This window comes from Metopolophium dirhodum, chromosome 3 (assembly GCF_019925205.1).
Source record: "Metopolophium dirhodum isolate CAU chromosome 3, ASM1992520v1, whole genome shotgun sequence".
Classification (NCBI taxonomy): Eukaryota; Metazoa; Arthropoda; class Insecta; order Hemiptera; family Aphididae; genus Metopolophium; species Metopolophium dirhodum.
The window spans coordinates 10462954-10488704 of NC_083562.1; the positions used below are offsets into that span (position 1 = coordinate 10462954).

The 25751-nt window shown below is 25.5% G+C and overlaps 1 protein-coding gene across 1 annotated transcript in view; it reads left to right on the plus strand.

Moving 5' to 3' along the window:
• The first annotated feature begins 205 nt into the window (after positions 1–205).
• LOC132940877 (chaoptin) overlaps positions 206–25751 on the plus strand; it is a 92444-nt gene continuing 66898 nt past the window's right edge. Inside the window, exons 1-2 of the mRNA XM_061008676.1 lie at positions 206–462; positions 15987–16084. The gene's annotated coding sequence lies outside the window, so the exon portion shown is untranslated. The remainder of the gene's footprint in view (positions 463–15986; positions 16085–25751) is intronic.

Sequence of the window (25751 nt, forward strand, 5' to 3'; positions counted from 1 at the left end):
CCTCCCCCCCCCCCTGGACGAACGTATTATTATTATTATTATTAACGGCTGTCACATCATACAACACCACCACCTGACGACGGTCATCGTCTTCGTTATAATCGCGTGTGTGCATTTCCCCGCAAGTCCGCTCGAACTTTTCCGCGACGCTACAGCGGCATGCGCGGTGGCGCGGCGTCGGCGGTAAAACGTCTACCGGCGGCAGTGCGCCGTGTTTATCGCCGTCGCCGTGGTCGTTGGTCGCGCGCGAGTGTCACAGTCCGGCGTGTTCTATATGATATAATATCGTTGGCGTTGTCGTCGTCATTATTCATAACACAAATAATTGTTATACGTGTCCGGACGTGTACCTACGTCCGTGTGTGCGCGTGGGTCCAGTCCCGTGTGTCCGTCCGCTGAGAGCAAAACGTTTTTCGAAAACTTCTGCAGAGTTAACGCCGCCGTCTGCGATGGTCCCAGAAGGTAAGTCGTAGTCCGACGACGGTCTGGACTTATAACGTCATTGTTACCATCGTTTTTTTAGGTTTTTTCGATTATTATTTTATTATAATATTGTAATATTTATAACGATATAATTGTTATAATATTATGTTCACAACGTGTGGATTGGAAAATCTGTTGCACGTATCAGACCGCAGGACGTCTCTTGCAATATTTTAGACGGCCCAGACACCAAAAGTCGTGTGTTCCAAACACTTTCAAATCGTACAATTTATTACGATACGTTTTCGATTTTTAATTTTTTTTTTCTTTAAGTATAACAAATTATTCTAAAAACAATTTGCGTGTAAAATGTAATACTTACCTATATTATATTTTTAATAATTTCATATTAACATTTGTCTATTATTATTTGATTTATTTTTAAATGCTCGATATTTGTTTTTTTTTGTTGATAAAATGGACCTGAAATATTATAAGTTATTGGCTGGTAATATTTAGACAGATATACTAAAGATTGTTAACTATTATGAAATATAAATAATAATTTTAAAATAAATACAGTTTGATCGTACATAGGATAAGACTTACTTTACATTTTACAAAATATAAATGCATGGGAAATTATCAATATAAATATTATATAAACATAATAATAATAAATGTAAATATTATTTATTACTATTAGATCGTAAAAATTGTATTTCTTTAAAACATAAAAAGTCCAAATTGATCGTTTATATTTTTACAAAAAAAAAAAGTCGGGACGGGTTATATTTATTTGCGTTTTATGATTACGCCCGGGTAAATATTTTTATGAAATATATATTGAATATTAATATATTATCCTATTTGCTCTCTAGAAATACGTGTTAGATCCAAATAGACAAAAATAATATTTAAAAAAAAATAATAATAATCTAACACACAATATTTGGCATAGGTTAAAATTCTTGTATCCTGATTTTGAAAAAAAAAATAGTTATAGTAACAACTTAAAGTCCGTGGGTTAGTTTGCAATATATTATGATGTTTTGAACACGTAGGCAATAAGTAATTGTTGTACCCCACCGAAAGCGGATACATTTTTTCTCCAACAACCCGACATTGAATCTCGTGTGTGTCCACTCATTTGTATTGTCTGTTCGATCTTACCAGTGGTTTTCATTCTCATAACCGAGTAAAAAACACATTTATATTACCTATAATCGATCGTAAGTGATACACTCTACGTTTTATGTGGGTTGTTCATCAACGTATTTAAATAATGATAATTTAAATAATAATAATACCAATCATATATTTACCAAGTTGGTACCTATACTATGTTACGACAATAGATGACTTACATTAGTACAATAGCTTATCTATAAGATTTCAGAATTTTTGACTTTCGTCATTATTGTTACCCGTTACATATACTTATTTCAGTGACGTATGAAAATATATAATACAATTTATTCTAAGTATATAGATAAAACTATTGGTGATAATAATAATATGTCATTATACAAAATAATATATGCGAGTGACACCAGCAATAAATCTACGTCCCGACAAGACGAATGACGATTAATGATACAAATCTCCGTAATAATAATAACAATAATAATATTATGTATAGGTAAAATATAACGGTTTCTTGATATTTGAACATGTTTATTTTTTGATGTACCTACGTGTAGACACGTGCTATTCACGATACGTTCTTTTTTTTTGGTGGAAACGAGTTAATTCTCGTACCTACGTAAATAAACTAGCGCGAAAACTCGCATGTAAATGGCTTTTTTTGCTACCTGAAACTTTAACGATATTCACTCTTTTAATTTATAAATGTTCCGTTACTTTTATTAGAACTTTTTTATAGTGTAGATAAATATCTGATAAAATGTCTTTAATTTTCGACGTTTGACATTATTACGGTATTTTTCCTAAATTTATATTACTTTTAACAATACTTATTTTAATGGTTATTATTTTTTGTGTTGCAATGTATTACCATCAATACTAATTCTTATAATAATTCAAATTATGTTTATAGTGTATTAAATTCGAAATAATTAATAAGAAATCGACATAATTAAAATTGTATAAAACAATATTTTCATCATACAAAATTAATAATTAGTTATATTTCCATGAAGTTTATAGTTCGTATAAACAGCTAGTGATCTGCAATAAAAGCGTGTACAATAATTCAATAAATGCAACAAATGCAAGTTAACCTAATTTTAAAACGTACTTCTTTTTTATTATGTTTATTTACGTTAAAAATTATAACATAATTTTAACGATTCTGTTTTTGCAAAAAAAAAAAAATACCCAAAAAAATCTCATCGTTCAGTCAACCGTATATTTTTTCGGGTCTGGTGAGTATTTATAATGCAGTAGAAAAATAAACTTACTTACTTTTCTTTCATTTATCACAGACAAAGTTAATATCGTTTATATATTTTATATTAAGACATTCAAAATTAGCATAATAATAGCGTGAATAGATATTTTAATATTTTCATTTTTATATAATTCAGTAAAAATAATTATAGAAGGTGTTTAGACGAACACTAAAGAATTCTTAGGGCGAATAAATTCCATATAAAATAACTGATAGATAATATTCTATTATATTAAATTTAAATATTGAACTATTTTGTATATTAATTTAAGTTAATAATAATATTATATACGTTTAAATAGTCCTGAAAAGCTATAGTATTTGCGCATACGGCATACCTATGTACATTTAAGTTTTAGCTAATTTTATTGTTATACCTTTATAAATTTAATCGTCATTGGTACCTATACTATGCATATTATTCTAAATATGTTTACGACTCCTATACAATTTACTTATTATTAAAGATTTGTATTAAAATGATTGTCTGGTTAATAATAAAAAGCGGTAATTTTTTAAAAGCTATTCATTTTATATTAAAAACTATTGATTTAATAAATGTGTAGGTACTAATATTATAACGAATAATATATAAGTTAATTATTCATCTTAAATAAATTTATAATTCATGGTAATGTAATATCATTCATCAGAGGTATTTTATGTTCACATAAGGTACTTACAATAATAAATATATAGTACCTATTATAGTATACAATATTTGATATTTATTCTGCAACACAAATTGCAAAACTTAAAGTATAAACATATTCAATTGCTTAAAATCAAATTTTATAAAATTACACATTTTATTATTTACAATTGGTGTATTTGCAGTTTTAAAACACGTATAAACATGTAAACGAACGTATATATTTTATTTTATTTGTTTGTACTTACCATAACTATTCATAGAAAATAAAATGTCCATCCAAAAGTAATAACACTCTAATTGAAGTTATTTTTAGTCTACTGAATCATAACATCCTTAATTCGACGTTCAGTAAAAAATTAATTATATGTATGTTATTAAAATAACATGTTTACCTAATTGATATTTTTAAAGAACAAATCAATACCAATATATGTGTTTTAATGTACCTATGTCTTTTTTTGTCAAATCAATCATTGATTTGAACTTTTATGAAACTTGCACACAACAAACATAACTAGAAATCCATGTTGTCCAGGAATCAGCCAATTCAATTAAATTTTTACAAGCTGAAGTTTATTTGAGTTTTTCAATCTTACCTAACCTTGTATTACATTTTCCAAAAAAATAGGTGCTAAATAATTTTTTACTAAAAAAAATGTCATTTTAACTTTAAATGTTTATAGTAAAATAAATAATAATTCATATTTACTTTCCATATTTATTAATTGTTATAAGTAATGTTGTATTAAATTTAAAACTTTTTGATTGATAATCATTTTATGATACGTACCTAAATAAAAAAAAATCGAAACTTTCAAATGTATGGATTACAAATGGTTGGTTGAATAACCGAAATTTAAAAGTAGATTATGAAGTAAGATTAACTCACTTCTCAGAATTATTTCGATATTTTATCAGTAAAAGAGCTTTTAGTTCATTTATTTTATGCATTAAGCTATTGTAATTCCGAATTAGGATGGATATTGAATGAATGATAATTACACATCTATTTTTCATGTTTGGTTATAATAAGTTTTTTGATGTGGTATATAGTTGAATGAGAGACTAGGCACTAACTAAGGTTTCAATATGTTCATGGAGCGATGAAAATTCAAGAGATAATAGGGTACTGAGTTGGAGTGGTTACTTGAATTTTCAATGGTAGTTTGAACACAGGTTTTAGTGAGAACTGGAGTTGAATTTGAAGTAGCGTTTACAATATTTGGGTTAATATTTGTGAATTGGTGGACAGGGGTTTTTTATTGTAGAGCAGACAGTGTTAGCAGCACCGTCAACAGACATAATGGATGGATGGTTTTAACCATAACGATCGCATTTAAAGGGGGGTTAGGGTAGGATTTAGTGTGACTATATCCCGAGCTATATTCTTAACAACGAAGACATTATTTTGTATATCTATTGGTTCGGGGCGTTTTGATTTTGATGTAGTGTAAACATTTTATTTCAAAGATGTTAAGGCCTGGCTTCAAATAAAAAAAAAGCGTGCGAGGAAGCATGTTGTTGCATTATAGATAATTGTTTATACTTCTGGAGGTAATCATATGATAGTAATTAATTTTTAATTTTCTTTATCAATAGGTAGAGTCATGAATATTAATTCTATAAGTACCACACCGTCCACACGACATACTCGGTCTTCGTTGAATTGGTAAATGTGAAAGTCTACTTGGTTAGATTGAAGGTGTTTAATAACTGAGAAGTAAGACTCTGAAGAAGAAGACTCTATAAGACTGCATAATATGGCACTAAGTAAGCTCTAAGACTAAACTGGTTGATCATTTAACATAATTTGTCGAACTCTTATTGGAAAAAATTTCGCCTATTGGTGTATCACAGAAATAATTGAAATCAGTTACTACCTACCTATTGGGGAAAGTAGTTTAGTTAAATTCAATTTTGTCAGTTTGGTTATCAGTCGTTATCGGGAGAAGCGATTTTTTGAGAGTTTTAGGTATTTTGTTTTTATTTGACGATAAGCTGTATTTAGTAATTGAGACGTCAAAATAAGACATTTAGAAGCCACGAGTATAGTATAGTGATGAACCCATTATTTTGCTTAGATTGAGATGGTGAATGGTATTATACGTTGACACACTATGTTTACGAGATTATTGTATTATTTACGTGGTTTTATTTGGAGCAGTTTTAGATAATGTGTGTCTGCCAGGGTGTATGGCGGTTTAAGTTAATCGCGAGATACCGGCTATAAGCGGGAAACCGTGTTAAGGGCCGCCGTCGTAATACTAATACATAATATAGTTAAGTACCTATATAACCGATTTTAGTAATAAATTATAGTCAGCAATTAACTTGGTAACCAAATATTTTGTGATGGCGACGCTCCTTCTCACTGACGGGAAGTATAGTATAGTATAGTATAGCTGGTACTTACTTTATTGATAACGCTGGTTTTTTGTTGTGAATCGTGAAAGATATGGGTTTTTAACTTAATGAAATAAAAGTACCTACGTACTTACTTAATTTATGTTTTATAAATAATTAATAGTTTTCTAATTATTAACAAATTAACTAGGCATGCCTTATGCTATACAATGTAGACTAGTAAATGTTGTCGGTAAGTTATCTACTTTAAACCGCTACAGCTGTCTGATTACTGATTACCCCCGACTATAATACTAGAGTGTAAGACCTTTCATCATGGAATAAATTTTCCCTAGTGTTATCGACTTAATACTAATATACCTACAATACCTGCCAATTAGGGTTGGCACTCCTGGAAATTCCCGGGAACGATCTTGGGAAAGAATATTCTAATTTCCAGGAATTAATTTTGACAAACGGCCTCATGAGCGTCCTCATCTTAACGTGTTTAAACATATTTAGTAAATTTAGATCTTCTGCCTGAATAGTAGAACAAAATTATTCAATCGGGATTTTTTTTATGAATATTAACAAAATTGATGTTTTAGATACTCAATGGAAGTATGGTGGAGTGAATTGGAAATATAATAATTTTTTTTTATTAACATTGACACAATGTGTACACTGTACAATAAAAAATAATTTTATATTTTTTTTTTAAATTTGTTTGGATTAATTTTATAAAAAAAAAAATTGAAAAATAGGTAAGTAAATATGTCTATACCTAATATACCTATTATACTTAATATAAAATAATATTATCAGAATTAAATAAAAAATCAATTGCATTTTCAAAATATTTAGACTAAGAAATTATTTATTATTGTAAAGCTATAAAAAAGCAAAGGTATTTAAATAAATATTTGAAATTTTTGAATCTTTTTGAATTTTTTTTACGTGTTTATAAAAATGTTTAGGAACAATGTTTTTAATTTTTTAGAGAAGTCTACTAATACATCATAACAAGTTTTAGTTTACAAGGTTCTGAATATAATATTAAAATACTATGAATATTTATAAATCGTCAATTATTTTAGTTTTAAGACCAATGCCCACAGCGTATAGCTACCTAAACTTATGTTGAGAGAGAGAATCGATTCAGTGCAAATGATTCATACCAAACCAACCACACATTAATCAAGGGAATTCACTTTAGTATACATAGTTAATATAATAAAATATAACAATGTTTTGGGGGGGAGCGATTGAAAATTTGTTTTACAAAAGTGGTGAATATCTTATCGTATTATGTACCCATAGGTTTCACTTTAAATTATTACTATTTTTATAATATTGATTTGAAATTAAAGGACATACAATTAAAATATTAGGGATATTTGTATAATTTATTTAAATTAAACGTATAATATTATTTGTGTCAATTTTCAATTTAAATGTAAGGTAGGGTACTCATGAAGAAGCTGCTTTGGAAAACGGTTAAATTGGTTTTGATTTTGATATTTACTCATTACACTATAATAATATAATATAGTATACACACATACATTCTCCTCCTTCTATTTTTTTTTTAGATTAATAACTATATCTTTTAACTGTAGAGAAACAATATATTTTTATGCAATTGCAGGTTATTTAAAACTGACATTTAGAAATTGAAACACATCAGTATCAGTTGATGAGTAAAAAAAAATGTCTACTTTTTTCAACAGAACTTAACCTACTAAACCTATGAAATAGGAATATATTTTATCCACTGACTTTTTAATGTAGATTTCCCGTCCACTAGCTACAGTCTTGCAGTTATATTATAAATAAAATATGAAAAATTAAAATAATAAAATACCTACCGTTTAAATGTTAGTGCGTAAGGTCCCATTATGGCAATTGATAAGTAATCACTGAACATCACGAAATAGGTTTAGGAAAATGAAAGAATATTATTAATTCGCCATTAAAATTGATTGTTATTAATTATTGATCAAATGGCATGATAAATACGGTTACCTATAGAAATGTAATTTTACGTTAAAACATTACGTCTAGGTGAATCTTCTATGGGAATCGTTATGTAATGCCATTACTTACGCGATTATGTGTACAGTGGTACAAAATTGAAAATACACTCACACATATATAATATAATATAAAACGTAGACTGTACGCTGCAATTTCCTGCTATTCGTGCTGTTACATCGACGGTGCTGTAATTATAATTAAAGTAGAATATAGAAGTTTTAAATCATATTTGCAGATTCCACCCCAATATTGAACCAATGTGTAGGTAGACTGTGCGTACGTATACCATAATATGACGATGGTGTATAGTGCTTATGACAGTATTATAGTTTTCCATTGCAGCTTGCTGTCAGAACATATTATTATATGAATGTAAAACTCAACAGAAATTACTATATAGTTTATTAATTATCCATTTCTCTGCGCTTATATTTATCATACAAACAACAATAATCGCAATCATATTAATGCGGATATTATTAATCATTATAATATAGGTACTATAACCGTGTTTTCTGTCATGACATACAGACTCTCAGCCGAAAATAAATAATGTTAGGTATATTTATTTTTAAATTTAAATAAAATACGATTTCGGATTTTTGTTACATCTACACATTACACACTCAAGCTACACATTAATTATTTTAATAGTTTTAGAAAATACAGTAAATTTTACAAAATATTAGACTTGGCTGAATTCATTGAGTAATATACCTATGATCTGAATTTAATGTGCTTAATTCTAATCATTATCAAAACATTAATATTTCTCTACTTGTCTATAACATCATCAATAAAGTGCCCAGGTGTTATTTATTTTAATGTATCTATGAAATGAAACAGGAATTTAAATTATACGATCAGTTGTATATTTGTATTTAAATAAATTAAGGACGGAAATATTTCGACAAGTATATAATATGAAAGTATGCACGGTTTTATATCAATAGTTTTTGCACAATTACATTTATTATTGAAATAGTAATAAATTTAGGTATTAAGATAAAAATCGCAGTCTAAACGAGTGTATACATTAGATAAGATACAATTATTTAATTAAATGTTTTTGATTTTAATTCATTGAGAGAAGATTTTTTTTAGAAATTCAATGTTTTATAGTTATCTACGTCAAAATGTTCCATTGTCATTTCAGCTTCACCACTTATTTAAAACAATATAATTACTGAATAAATTTCATGATTCTTACGTAATAGAATAATAATTGATGATTATAAGTTATATAGTTATATAATTATAACTTTTAGGAACATCAAAGAAATATATATGATGGTGTACAAAATAATGTTAAATAATATTTAACTACTGAAAAACTTTCAGCTGTTGACTAAGAAATTAAGAAAATATCTACTAATTTTCAAAATATTTAAATTTTTGTTTGTAAAATCCATATAACATAGATTTTTTTTTATATTTATGTATACAATCCTGTACTTTGTTGGTGTATTTCAAATAAAAGAAAATTCAATCGTAAAAAACACTTGTGATTATAGACTCTATTTTTAAATAAAACACGTTCTCGTAAATAATAATCAATATTCAATAATTTATTTTTAATTGCGCCGATATCAAACTATTTTTTCTTTAATATTTTGTTACTCCTGCTAGTGTACCACAAAAGTATATTTAAAAAGAAAATGACAAATTAAGTGTAATTAATGGTCCTCCAAATTTCTTAAGTTGTTTTGTACACAATTTTTTATTATTATGGTTACCCTCTGCAGCTGTGACATTTGAAGTAATTTACAAAATTATTATTGTTAAACGTTGAACATTAAAATATCAAGATATTTTCAATGACATAAGTTTTATATTTACATATTTTATTGTATTGTAATATTCTAAGTTTTTATTATATTTTCTCTTTTATTTTCAAAATTAGACAAGCATATTTTTTCTTAAATTTTTAACTAACAATTTTATTGTTGGTTTTAATTGTAATGAAAATTATAATCGTCAAGCGTATAACATTTTATTGTACGATTGGTTTTGAAATGTACAAAGTTTGAGATTTTTGGCTCGATAGGGAAACTTAATTAGTTTCCAGAAACGTTGGGTGAACAAATAAAAGCTTTACACTGTCGTTCAAAGCATGTGTTTCCTTTTATTTATTTTTTTTTCATTTTATTTCAAATCTCAAATTAGCAAGAGAGTAAGTTGTTTTTATTTGAGCCTTTTAAGGTTTTTTTCACTTGCTAGAATAATTATTATTTAATGTGAATGTACTCGTACATGAATTAAGAAGGTAAAACATGATTTAGAGGTGAAAAATATGGCAATAATCCAAATTATTCAGTTTATTGTTGTATATTATATCGATAATACAGCTTACTAAACTCTTTACTTCTATGAAGTATAGCAATCAAAATAATATGTTCGAAGCTGAAAACAGACATTTTAAGTAACAAATTATTATTTTAATATCAAATATTTCGTTACAATTTGTACTGATTTGAATATTTATAGATATCGATGAAAATATTGTGTAAGTACTAGCGTTAATTTTAAATACTAGGTAGTTTATTTTATAATCTATATAGCTAGGTAGGTACAATAGGTACAATGTTCATAATATAATTTAACAACTAGTTGTGAATAATGGTACAACATATTTTAATAAAATCATTTCAATATCATTGCATACAATATAATTAAAGCAGATTTTCTTATATTTTGTAGAATTTTGTTAGTAATATACTCCTTGTGTATTGTATATTTGTATAATTCTGCACTGTATACTTACCTCTCTAAATAATTGTTGTGTCATATTGATTAATATTTTAAAAATAAAAGTACCAAACAACAATTACAATAATAACATCTTAAGGAATAACTATGTGCTCTTTTTATTACTGGCAAATCAGTTATTGAATCAATGAACCAGAATAGCTTTTCTTCTCGAAACTAATTAAATTTAACTATACGATACAGTTTTACAATGAACATTTGCATAATTTTTTTCTTCATACCACGTTGATTAATTGTAATGCTAAGTTAAAAATGAAAGGAGATGCCAAAAATCCAATATCCAGTGCATTGAATAATAATTGTATTCTTTAAAAATATTCATGTTCTAAATTTATTTTTATTACCACACGTTTATGTAAAAAATATTTTGAAACAATATTATTGTTCAATAAATAAATGTTAAAAATATACCTATATGATTATATTTATTTAGGTACCTACATAAGTATTTTTTTATTTTTCAAAACTTAAAACATATATATTATAAGTGATTAGGGTTCTAAGTTTGAAATATTTCACTTGAAATTTTTCAATTGAAATATTTAAAAATTGAAAATTTCACGGTTCTTGAAATATTTCAATGAAGTTATGAAAAATATTTTTTCTTTTTTTAAACGTGTTTGGTTATAGATGATTAGAAACAATAAATTGATTACACACTTAGAATTAAAGAAAAACATATTATGTTTGTTGATTTATTATTTCATATTTGTATATTCTATATTTTATAGTGCTGAAAAATATTCCTGGCATTATTTTGAGAATAAAAACATTTTTTTACATGAGTTTTAAAATATTGTTGTATATTAGCGATTCAAAAGATAATGGTTTGAAATAAAGTTGAAGTCAATTCCAACAATGAATGAAATAATAGTGTATTTTCAGTAATTATTTATTATAAAGTGTACAAAAGTCGTATAATATGTGTGTATATGTGGCTGAGTGATGTGAAGGTGAGCGGGCTCATTATTTAATACATAAATCATATAGTATGTTATAACTATTGTAGATTTGTTAAGCAACTTATAAATTATATGTAAATATGTTATATATTTTTTTTGTTTCATACAATAAACCAACTTTTAAAAATATTCACTTAGAAGTTGACGACTATAAACTTTTAGGTATAATAATCATTTTATTTTTATTTTTCATCAAAATGAAATATTTCAAGAAAATAAATTTCATGAAATTTTAAAACCCTATAAGTGATACATACAGAATCATCAGAATGTAGTGCATATTATTCACAATTCACTGAACATGTTGAAATGTTAAAAACTATACCTTATTGTTTATAAATATGATTTAATTAACTACAATGAATGGCTTATAAAATAAAATAATTTGTTTTTATCATTATATTATATGTAATTTATATTATCAAAATAAATATAACAAAATGTTTGAGCAACAAGTCTATCTTGATTAAACTATGTCATTGTAATAGAACTATGCATGATACAATTTAATAACATTACTAAACACTATTTTTTATTTTTTCATGGGGAGGGGGATTAATCGGATCCTGTTAAACAGACCAACATGGTTGAGAAGGTATTTTTATTAATTAATTCGATTTGTCATTGTGTTTTACTGCTGACTTATAAATTGCGTAATATTTTTAATAGCATCTGTATCACACACTGAATAATTAATCGTTTAGGTCAAGCAATTTAATTTTAGATTACATCATGAAAGTCAATACACGTATAATTATGAGTACAACTCCCAAAACTGGGTACCATTGACCCGGTTGGGTACCAATTATAATCAAATGGTCACGGCATTTTTGGATAAATTAAGGGTAGGTACCTATATAATATTACAAATACATATTTACATATTATTATATGTATGCCTAATAAAAGTGTATTGAAGTTTAACAAAAATAAATGAAAATTTTTATCGAATTGACCACTAACCTTTTTTTTTGCCACTGTTATGACACAGGTAGGTTTATTTTTTGTAGCTGCACACGCAATACAGTGATGTTATAGAAAACAAGTGAGGCAAAATTCTGAAACAAAATATAATAATATGTACTAAGTCACGAATTAAAAAAAAAGTTTCGATATTTCATGATTTTTGAAAAATAAAATTATATGACCGCAACCTTACGACTTTATAACACAGCAGTAACCACATTAAAATGTGCAATGAGATCGAAAATAATAGGTGTAGAATTTTATACTTAAACTGTATAAAATTAAAATATATTAAGAATATCAACTTGTATCCTGTTTTAAATTTATGTTGTTATTTTTATTAAGAAATATTAAATAATTACTGTTTTTTTTTTTAAAAAACAAAACTCTTTTATGCATTTTGTACGGTGTATTTTGTTTTTAATGAAAAGTAAGTCATGATGTTCAAAGTTTTTGATGTATAAATGAATTATTGTTTATTTCTTCAAAAAGATAATAGGCCCCACTGAAAATATATATTTGTATATAAATATTATATAAATGAGATTTAAAAAATATTAAGAACCAATAACATCTAATAAGATTTTGAAAATGTATTTACTTGTTTGAAAATTATTTTTATTCTTCATTCTTATTACGTCATACGCTAATAAAATAATACGTAACAACAATTTGAAATTTGAATAAAACTGTGTGACGGCGTTAAGAATATAGTAAATATTGTGTTAAGTTATTTCATTTTTATGTTCTTCAATTAATTATTTATCGGAGTATAGACTCGTGTTGATACTCATTTTTCAGAAAATAATAAATAAATTGAAATCATAATAATAATATTATTAGCTTCATTTTATCGATATATTAATATTGTTTGCAGGAATAAATTTTAATAAAACTAACATAATTCTACGTACTTATTATAAAAAGTATAATAAAGATTTTTTTTTCCAAAAGTTATAAAATCCAATTTGAAACAATAACGATCGGTAAACATCATATTATACATAATCTATTATCGTGAATCAATAATATGTCAAAGACGAGAAAATAACATATTAATATTTACGTTTTAAGTTATGTTATTCGCAACTAGGAGTGTGTGAAAGACGACACTTTTTACAGTACAAAAAATGATTCAGTATTAATTTTGTTATTTAGTTTTAATTAAAAAATATTAGATGAAAAAACTTAAAACATTTCAATATAACTTAAATTATCTTCATCTGTTGCGCGTACCTACACAGTACACAATTACATTTTCAAAATATTTAGGCTAATTTTAGACTATTTTATACCACGGACATTTTCACGCCGTTACATGGTACGAGATATCGACGCATAAGTTAATAACTGCAGCAATACGCGATATAGTGATATTAAAATAATTATTAATACTATAATATATGCAATATTTTTGGCAAAAATGATTTCGACTTACCAAAAAACTAATAGAAAAATAAATTACTAATAAAAATATAAATGTACGCTAACCAATTAATATCCTTAGAAATATAGGGTGACATTCAACAGACCTCAAAATCATTTTTCGTATACACCACTGATTAATCATTGAATTCAAATTTAACACATCCGTTACATTGGCCTATATTAAATAACAAGAAACACTGGACACGTCCTACTATTTAGGTACAGTAGAGCAAATTCTCCGGTTTCTTTTAGTGTTACACTCTATCGGAATACAGTAAAATACGGTGCCAGTATATTATTGTAATAATGCATTTATTTTTATTAATATGTTAATTTATTATAATAATATGATATTCTCAGCAAATAGTTGAAAAAAACTCCAACGTAGGTACGCATTAATATAATAAACTGTCAACTAACAACTTTAGAGATTACTGCGTGAAAACCATACATCCTTTACCCAAATCAAAGCATTTTGGATGTGTGCCAATTTATCTAGGAACATTATTCTGATCTTTAATAAACACTGGTACCGGTGGTGCTGTGATTAAATTGTACTAATAATTTTTTATCAATGTAACTGATTAATATTAAAATTCTTTTTAATTAAGTATTTAATAATTATTATGATAAAATAAAAATACTTATTTCAATCTAGCAGGGATGCTTAATAATTATTTATTTAAAATATTTAATTAAAAAAATAGTTATAGACAAAACTAAGGCTGGGCATTAACGAGTTAAAAAGTTAAAGTTAAGTTACAAGTTAGTTTTATTTTAACTTTTTAACTTAACTATTTACTTTTGGCTTTTCATTAACTTAACTGTTAACTTACTAAATTTCTTTCATAATAAACGTGAAATTAACGAGTTAATTTTTCATTTTAGGAAGTAAGTTAAGTTAATTTATCTTGTTTTTAATTTTATAATATTTCAATTTTTTAGTCTATTTCGTTTTCATGTCAAAAAATATGTTTCTTAAATTCTTTAAAGTTAAAAATTTATGTCATTCGAATCTAACTTATATGGAAATACTGTATGAAATATTAATACTATATCCTAAAATGTAGTTTTGAGTTGGAAAAAAATTAAGTACGCTAGCATTGTATAAACAAATTAACTTTTTTTTAACTTAATAAAAAGTAAACAAAAAGTGTGTATTAACTTTTAACTTAACTGAGTTAACCTAAAGTTAAATTAACTTTTAACTTTTAACTTTTTGTTATTGGTGCATATTAACTTAACTTAACTGAGTTAAAAAAAAATCATTAACTTGCCCAGCCTTGGTTCAAAAAACAATCTTGTTCAGAATTCTAATAAATTGTATTATTCAAAAGCTGCGTAATAATTTATTAAAATATGCGTTCATATAATATTGCGTATAATATAAAAATAATATTTTATCACAGTATCTTAATTGTGTACATTTGCATATGTGTTGACATAAAATGTAGTTACCGTAGAACAATTTTAATGGTTTGGATTTTCATGTGTTAATTAGACAATTTTGCTTTACCTTCTCCGTTAATTCTAACGCCGAGAAGACCTTAGCTTTGATAACAATAAACCGATTTTAAATTTTCACGATTTGGCCACACCGTAAATTGGTCGCTTGTTTAACGTTTGGACGGGCGTAAGACAACTTTGAATTAATGAGTCGACCTTTTGGTGGCATCGCAAAGGCAAGGATGAGACAACGACAAGGGGGGTGCTCCTTTCAGTAAAGAGACGGGTATTTTGTTAAAATACCCGAAAACTGTTCGGGTGGGAAAACGTTTGGGAATCAACGTTAATCGAGATTAATGATTGTACAAAATTGAAGGACCTTTTACAGGATAGATTATATTGTTCTTTGCATTCGATGTATAACGCGTAATATAAATATACCTACATGTATCGACAACTTTGTAATATATATATATATCCTATAAAATAAATGTAGGTAGTTTCTAGTTTGTTGAGAATTATACAAAAGATTGTTTTTCGACAGGGGGCGATTTTTGAAAAGGACTCAACACTACATGATGTGACAGAGGAAAGAAGATTATTGAAAAGAAACCGTGACAAAGCAAAAATATTTTTTCGAAGGTAAGTAACTTTTTATACTTTTCGGGGATAGTTAAATCCTTTAACCCGAATTATTATTATTATTATCAGTCTTTGATACCATTTATGTTTAAAAAATAAAAAAAATAATTTTGAAAAACGATCCTCTGCAGTAAACCATATTCTGTACTACTATAATATCAGAGAAGGTAACTTTAATAATATTCATAAATTCCTGGAACAAAATAACGTGATTATATTTTGTATTTTACATAAATATAAATATTATAATAATTTTATATAAAACGTAAGTGTCTGCATGTGTGTACATTGTACATACTTACGAGTAAATATAGATACGGTAATAATATACGGTTGAAAGTCGTTTCTTCGTTCTCATGTTGTTAACAATTTAACATTGCCACGTTACAACTTGCAACTGACCTCTCGGTTTATTTGGGAAAGCTTTCGTAAAACAACCCAACAGAAACAATCGCACAGTGGAAATAAAGATCACCTACTTCGCGTAAAAACCAAAAAGCAGTTAAATTTGTAATTTATATGACATTAAAATGACCATACAGTCGTTTTTGATAGAACCGTTTAACCCTTTATACCACTTAATTTAGATTTTAAAAAAAAATATAGAATTCAACACATAATATTATATATACTTAAAATACAGTTGACCTTGGACTTCTTTAACTCGAAATCGTCAATACCTCGAACTTTTTCCCCGGTCCCTAGAATGTTTTATAGTTGTAATATCCTTGGATAACTCAAATTCTTGAATAACTCGAATTATCTGGTCGGTCCCTTCAATTTCTACTTAACCACGCTCGACTGTAATATGAATTATACTGAAGGTTATTTTTATTAGGAATTAGATATTTATTCAAATTCTGATTTATCATCATACATTAGGTTATATTATATTATTATAAATTTGCTGTTGCTGTAACGTTCAACAAAATAAATGAAGAACTTTTATTTTGTCTTAAAAAATCATCAAATATAAATGTACTCAATATTGTAGATTTTTGAAGTAAGATAAAATAAGTATAATTTGAAGTTACAATATAATAACTTTCAAAAAGATATAACATATACAAATCCATACAGCGTATTCGATATAATACAAATTCTCTTCATATTTCAAACCATTATTTAACAACAATAATAAATAAAAAAAACAATTAAGCTAATAATATATTATGTACACTATAAATATATATTCCTAGATACTATACAATCAAAACCCCTACTAAAATTGACACATTATTAAATTTTATATATCTAAATGTGGGAAAGAAATTTAAGAAACTACTTAAAATTCAATATAAACTACCGTGCAAGTAATGAAAACTTAAAAATAATCACGAATTACTGCTAAGTGAAGAATTTCCTAAAGCAGCGAAGCGTCAAAACTCTTGAAAGTTTAATATCGTTTGATTCAGAACCTTCAAAGAAGACATACGCAGTTTTAAAATTTAATTTAAATAGTGTCACCATGCATTTCAGAGGACGCGTCCGGATGAGGCGAAAAAAATGGTTATAGGCAAAGAGTTTTTTTTTGTCAAATATTATTATTAAAAAAAAAACTATTCAATACCACGTGGAGAATGATACAAAAAACCTTAACATAAATATTCTAACAAAAAAAAATCGCATTGTTAAAGAAAACAAAAAACAAAATATTACATTATAATAATATCATCACTGCAAAATGTGCAGTTTTGTTATTTTCTTCAATATTGCGCTTCATTATAATGAAATAATATTATGATTAAAAACAATTTAAATCATACACCATTCTAAAAATAACATTTATTATTGTACCTAAATGATGTAGTTAAATTGCATACACACAACACCGTCTTCTGATTTTATTTTTATAGTGTTATACATAATATTGTTATACTTACTGAGTTTTTGAAGGAAAACATTTTTTTTTTTTTTTTTACCTTGGTATTAAGTTCTAGAATATACCAAAAATTGTATTTAAGGTGTAGCAAACGAAAAACATCTGGAGAATGATAAAGTTAATATATTATTATAACGAACCAACAACAAGATTATGCCTAATGTCTTGTGCACGGCGTTCCAATTTTTAGACAACAGTGCGTTTTTTTCTCCTTTTATACCCATTACTATTCGCTACGTGACGTTATTATACGCACAAAAGCATCTTATGTATAGATAAACAGGAAGCTTAATTTTTTCCTTTATATCCTTTTATTTCCTTATTTTATTTTTTTTAATTGAGTTCTCGACGGCGGTGCAATTTTAGAAATTTGCCTTCGAGGCGTTTGCACGACTTTAATATTATATAACACTATAATTATTTTTCGATGAAACATGCACCGAAGAACATACTATTTGTTGGGTATGCAGATAACATTATACCGATATTATTTTTCTAGTTTATTCATAATGTAAATTAAATTTTCGTGAAAACACGTTTTGCGTATTCAACAATGGAAAATGGTCACTAATTAACTGCTATGCTTGCTAATCTCCTGCAATGGCGAAAATATAACTTGTGAATTAACAAAAAAGATTAAAATTAAGTTTTATATATTAAGCATGAAACGAAGTAGTCAAAAAAGCATTCGGAGTTGTCTTGGCTTTATTTTATAATAGCACAACTTTCATGGATTCTACACGATTTAACTGATGGTTCTGGACTCTGGTTTTTATTATAGGCTATCATATTAAATTTATTTCCTATAACAACTCTTGCTACTTTTTGCATGAAAACCGTAATTACTCGTACATATTTGTAAATGACAAACTTTATTTTTTCTCTGTAACATTGTGGATTTTGAAAAAAAAAAAATAATAAATAATAAATAAACAATAAAAGTTTTAAATATTATTTTCCTGTCAAATATAATATGTTTTTAATTAACACTATATTAAATATAGGATGGTTCACCAAGGAAACGTTGCACCTTTTCGACCACAAATAATACATATTTTATATGAATTCTAATTTAAGACATTTTCATACACTAAATTTTTGAATAATTTTTTTTTGCTATTTATATAGTATCCTGTAGTGGAACACACTTTTTTTCCAAATGAGAAACCACCTTTTTCAACTCTAAATAATTGTTAAGCAGATGATTTTTTTTTAATGTTGATACATTTAAATCGACTTATTAACAAATAATTTCTAAGATAGAAGTCATAAATCATAATGTACCCTAAACAATCGTTAATAAAAATATAAATGTAATTTAGTATAATAGTTATTGTTATTTATACCAATTGAAATTTTTTTCAATAATTATAACATTTTAATTAATTAATTCAAATCACCGTAGCCCCCATTTCTTCTAAAACTATTTTCATAGAGTATAAATAATTATTCTTAGTACTTTAAGTTAAATAACTCTGAAACAACTATTTCAATTAATTACATCAACATTTAAAATAATTCATCTAAACAGTTTACAATTAAAACTTATATTTATCAATAATCGAAGAAAATAATATATCACCTGCACACTCCTTAATAATTATATAATTATCTGAGTTTTTGAAAAAAAATGTCCTTAAGGATACATTGTATTATAAGATCTTAATTTAAACTCTACACATACCAATTTATTCAACAAAATCACTTAATATTCTTTAAACTATGTATAAAACCTACATTAACAAAACAAAATTAAAAAAAAAAAAAAAATGTTTTTACAATTTGGGTTTTCTACTTTTTTATAGTAACACACATTTTCAATTTCATATTCAGAAGCAGATTATTATTCGGGGCATTTTTAATATAGAAAAATACAATGTATGACTAAGTTAATTATAATTCTTTATATATTAAAAGTTCATGTGTGTGGAGTAGTGGGCCGAAATTTTTCCGAACACAGTAGCCACTCCTTCCGTGTATCTACACTTTAAATTCTTTAAATTCATATAATACGGGACATTCAAAATTTAATTTTTATACATCTGAAGTACTTCGAAAAAAATATTTTGCTTTGAACAATAAATTTAGTATGTGCTTACAATAAAAAAAAAAAATGAAAATTATAATAATGATAAAAATATTAGTATATTTTTTTGTAGCAATTTAAATTATGTAAAGCGTAAATAGTAAATCGTTAATAGTTAATTAAATGTCTTTTCTTTCTTCTTTCTTAAAAAAATCAACTTCAGGTACAAATTTCAAAAATCAAAATTCATATAAATACATTATTGGTGGAAAAAAGTTGAGTTAGCATACTTGGTGGTGAATCACCCTGTAAAATATAATTTATATAATATATGTTATAATTATATCGTTGGATACTAATGTATGGAAAAAACGGTATGCGACGAGAAATAATAGTAGGTAATAATAAAAAAAAACAAATGATTTATCACGAAGGGGAGCTAAAACTTTTTGGTTTAACTTTTTCCGTGAGATAGATACTATAAGGTTTTTGTCCGTGTATTAAACAGCGATGGGACATATACCTGGGCCAAAAAAGTTATGTGTGTGTGCGTGTGTGTGGTTTGGCTGGAATATTAATTTATGAGAAACGTCTCTAACACGCATGTTTTGGGGAGATTTTTTCATGTGTTTCTACCAATAATTCCTTCAAGCACGGAATACATTGACCTAAATATAATATCATCAAAACACAATAATATGTAGATAATATAAAGTCGTCGAATTTCTTCGTGTGCAGACGTGTTGCATTTTACATGCATTTTGAAAAGTGATACTCTTATAGACTTTTAAATAATTTTTCCAGTGTAAATTATACTTTTGGAAATAGAACCCTCCGAGAACACATTTTATTTTGTCATCCAAGGTATCAATAACGACATTGAGCATTATATTATATAATTTAGTTAAAACACAAATGATATCCACAATGTTGGTATATATAATTACCATTTAACATTCAACTCGGTATGTAAAATAATAATAATCATGTTGATTTATATTTTATAGGTAAATTTATTAATATTATTATTATTATTATTAACAATGAGTAGTTGGGATTATTTTTAGTATTATTATGTTTGAAATGTATTCAATAATTATTTACACTTAACAATAATTATATCATTCAAGATAAATTAAAAGTATATAATATATTTACCTAACCTATATACTATAGTTATATATAGTACTTACTTTCTACATAAAAAATTAATATAGTACGATACTCATTATATAGAAATACATTATTAGAAATAAATTACTACTAAGATGTATATTTTTTTTATGCTGACTGATATTAATATTTAAAATTACATTATAATTATATGATTTATGAACGCATCAAATTGATAATATTAAATTAAGTTTATAAACTAAAGTAGAATTTTAATTTAAATATAATATATAATAATAATAATTAAATATTAAATTTATATTTATAATAATTGTATGGAGTTTAATTTCAAAATAAAATAAATAAATATTTTGATTGAAAAATCAATAATATATTTATAGTAATAACCCATAGTATTATTCCGGGGATAAAAATAAAGTAGATTTTTTCGTGATAAAATAAAGGTTTATTATGTAGTATTCAACTTAGACAGATCTCGTCAAAGATACATAAATAAAACATTATCTTAAAGTGACACCAGTAGACAATAAAATATTTTGATTTTTCTTATTTATTTAGGAAAAAATATAAAATTAATGAAAATAAATGGTGGGTGATAACGATAAAGAAAGTAAGTGACTAAAAATATATTTTTTTTTTTTAATCTGATTAAAAAAGTTATAAAATAGAACAATATTGAAAATATTATTGACAATTTTTATTAAAGAAAACTACAGTACAGTTAAAAATATATCAATTATTAATTACAAATCATATAAAGATACTACTAGATATAAATATAATTTTAGTATAAAAAATTTTTTTACTTAAAATTAAAATTTTAATAAAATAATAGTATATTATATATTTGGCAACGGTATCCTCAGTAAAGTACATTATTAAAGACCAATAATACAATATAGAATTTATTAAATTCAATAAATGACGATTCTTCTTTATAATATTGTCTCGTATTAATAATAATGTACTAAAAACATCATTTATTTTTTAATTATTGCATCTATTACATTTATATCCAACAATAAGTTTTTATAGCAAAGGTCACTGCTTTGACATTTTCATTAGGTATTTTAATGTTACATAAATTAACGAATTCAATTTGTAAATTAACAAGAATTTATGCTCTGTATGGTTCAAATTGTACATAATCCTTGTAAAAGATTTTACCGTCTGAAATTGTTTTACATATATATGTGAACAAATACATTATATACATTATACACAAATTACACAAGCAACAACTGTAGGTTTATAAATATTTTGTTTTCAAATTATCTGAATCTGAACCGAGTAATATAGCGTACATGGTATTCGGATATCAAATGGTTGTTTCAGCTGTTTTTTTAACCTTTTTATGAAAATATAATACTTATTTAGGATAAAATCGCAAAAACTCTTCACTCCAAGTATTAAAAATAAGTATATTTATCTCGTTTTCAAAGAAATTATTTGCAAATTAAAAAAAAAACTTTTTACAGTAAATACTATATATATCAATACCTCGTTTTATATAAACATTTGAGCTAAGCATTTTAATATTAACAAATTGTTTTGAATTTTGTTTGCATTTATTTAACTCGATTAATTATCCCCTGCAATATTACATAAACACATAATATAAAAAATATTGATTATTACAATGAGAATATTATTAGGTAAACAGTAAAATTGTGAAAAACTATAAAAATGCATTAACAAGCAAGTTGTTCTTTAAAATTATAATAGTTTAACATCATACAACTTAAGAATAATTCAAGAAAATAGTATTTAATGAAATTATAATATTTTTGTACAGTTGATAATTTGATAATTTGTTGGTGAACATACGTTTGAAGGGTCTCAAAATATAAAATTTTTTCCTAAAGTCTACTATGGATAAATTATAACTAAATTAGTTTTAGATTCTAACCAGAACAATAATAAAATATATGATCAGTTATACATAATAGTGTTTATTACATGGAGCATACATAACAATTTACTAGGTTTCATTATTTTTATTATTCTAATAATTTTTATACCAGAAATATTGGCAAAAAATATACATCAACCATATTAAAAGTAAACGTATTCGTGACACTTAATTTATCGAAAAATATGTTAGAACGCAATTATTATATTATCAAACATTGATGATAACCATTTTCATGACTTTTGTTTCCGTTTGATGTAATATTTATATAATATAAACTTCAATAGAATCTATACCTGTATAGTGTATATATATATTTCCGATTTATTTTTCACGTTTTAGTTGATTTTGTATCTAGCATAAGTTTAGTTTTTGCTTATAGTTAGGTACTTACTTTGTTTTTATTTTAAATAGTTGCAGAACAGAAAATAAAATCAATTTTCATAGGACATCTTAAAACTCGTTTTCAAAATTAAAATCGTACGGTAGGAAGTATGTTTTTACCATTTATTAGACTGTTTTTTTGAACAGAAAGCTTCTCTTCCCCTTAAAAAATATATTTTATTATTTGATAATCAATTTAAAGATTATATTTCAAGGCACTATGCACCTGTGAGATTTGACCCGTGGGTTTCTGAAATTGTAAAATCGATTTCAAACGAACCGGAAGCCGAAACAAATATATTAGGTAGGTATGTGACATTAATACGGTAACTGCAGGTACCTCGAGGCATAAGTGTTACAAGTAACTAGCGTAGTTCGTGGCTTGTGGTAAGCGATGAACGGTTATCGAGCACTATATGATGGCCACTTTTGGCAGCGGTGCAGCATCGGTTTAAATTGATACTCGATCAACGAGTATTATAATATGCCGTATACACAACATGACAAGACCGGATGAAAGATTATAAAACTGATTTTAGCACATTTTTCAATTTTATGGTTTTCACTGATTTGAAAATATATATATTTTGTTAAATTTAAAAATGATTTAAGACAGCTCTAAGATATCATTTAAAATATCTTAAGTTATAAAGGCGAACAGTTTTATAATATACACTTTTTAATCGCCTAAAAGCCTTTCAAACGAGAATACATGACAAAATGTTATGAAGTTTTCGAAACTATTACGTATATAACTTATACGACTTACGGTAAAAGCACTAGGTCCTTTTTCATGTCCGGTGGAATTAAAGAAGAAAATATATTAGTATTGCATATTAAGGGGGAATTGGTGGTAGCTATTGGAAACTTCAAAAGGATAAAAACTGACCGTAGGCAAAATTTGAGAAAAATGTATTTGCAGTAGATCTTTGAAACGGTTAGATAAAAGAAGAAGCGTCGCAATTAGGATAAATCCCAATATATGAGATGAAAATAGGAATGATGTATAAAAAAACATACAGAAATTTATTACTCTAATTCCAAGGAATAATGTTTTGTGTATCAAATAAATTATATTTTTTACGAAAAAAAAATAATAAACGGATCTTTTATAAGAAATAACAATTTTTCACTCAAAAGTAAAAACCATTTTTGATCACATTTTTCTGCTTGTAAGTACACCCACTCTAAATTAAATGTAATTTACTATATTTGTTATTATAAATTAAATATTAAATTGAAAACCATAAAGAATCGATAATCAAATAACCATTATCTTTTAACTGAGATATATAACTAATGTTCATATCGGCTTCATATAATTGTTCATCGACTTCGTTTTATTTTTATTTAAAAAGTGATAAAGTGTACCTAACTGTATGTATTATGTTTGAAAAGAACTTATTATTATTTATTTTTAATTTTGTAATAACATTGCCATATGGTTATAAATAATATATTATATAAAATAATGGTTACTAGTTAGGTTACGCTGAGTAAATACCAGTAGATACTTTAGATACTAATACATAGTTTGATTTTATGAATAATATAATCTTTGTTAGAAACGTGATAAATGTGTAATATAGTTTCATTCAAATATATATTATTTTTACTAAATACATTGAAAGAACTTTTTCATTTTCATAATATTAAAAAAATATTTACAAATGTAAATAATAGATTATAATGTTTGATTATATTTATTTTATCAGTTGTGTAAGACTCTTAGATATAATAGTAGATCTACGTTACAAAGAAAAATATTTTATCTAATCCATTTTTAATATTTTTCTTGGTGTGACAAACATATTATTTTCATAAATATTTCAAGTATTAGTAATACATTTGAAAATAATTCTTAACCTACTTTATAGTAATATAGTCTATAGTAAAAAAAAAAAACGTAAAAATACCATTTGGAATAACTGTATTATATTTTTTATTATAGGCTTATGTACCTACCTATACATATTGTACTCAGTATTTTCTATCCCTGACGTGATTTTCATGCATGTTGGAAAACTGTGATTTGTATTATATTACGATTTTAAGTAACGTGAAGGTATAATTCAATACCATTTTCAAGTATTATTTGTTATACGAAAATTGATGACAGAAGGTTTTGATTTGAATTCCTCTGAAATAAAGCACTTTATAAATAATAATCAAATTAAATTTAACTCAACATTTTAAAATGTTAAAAAAAATTAAATAACAAAAATTAGAAACGTTGTTTGTTTAAACAAAATAAAAATGTAAATAATAAATGTACAATACTGCGATATTATTGCGATATTTTTATCGTGGTTATTTACCATTTTAATTT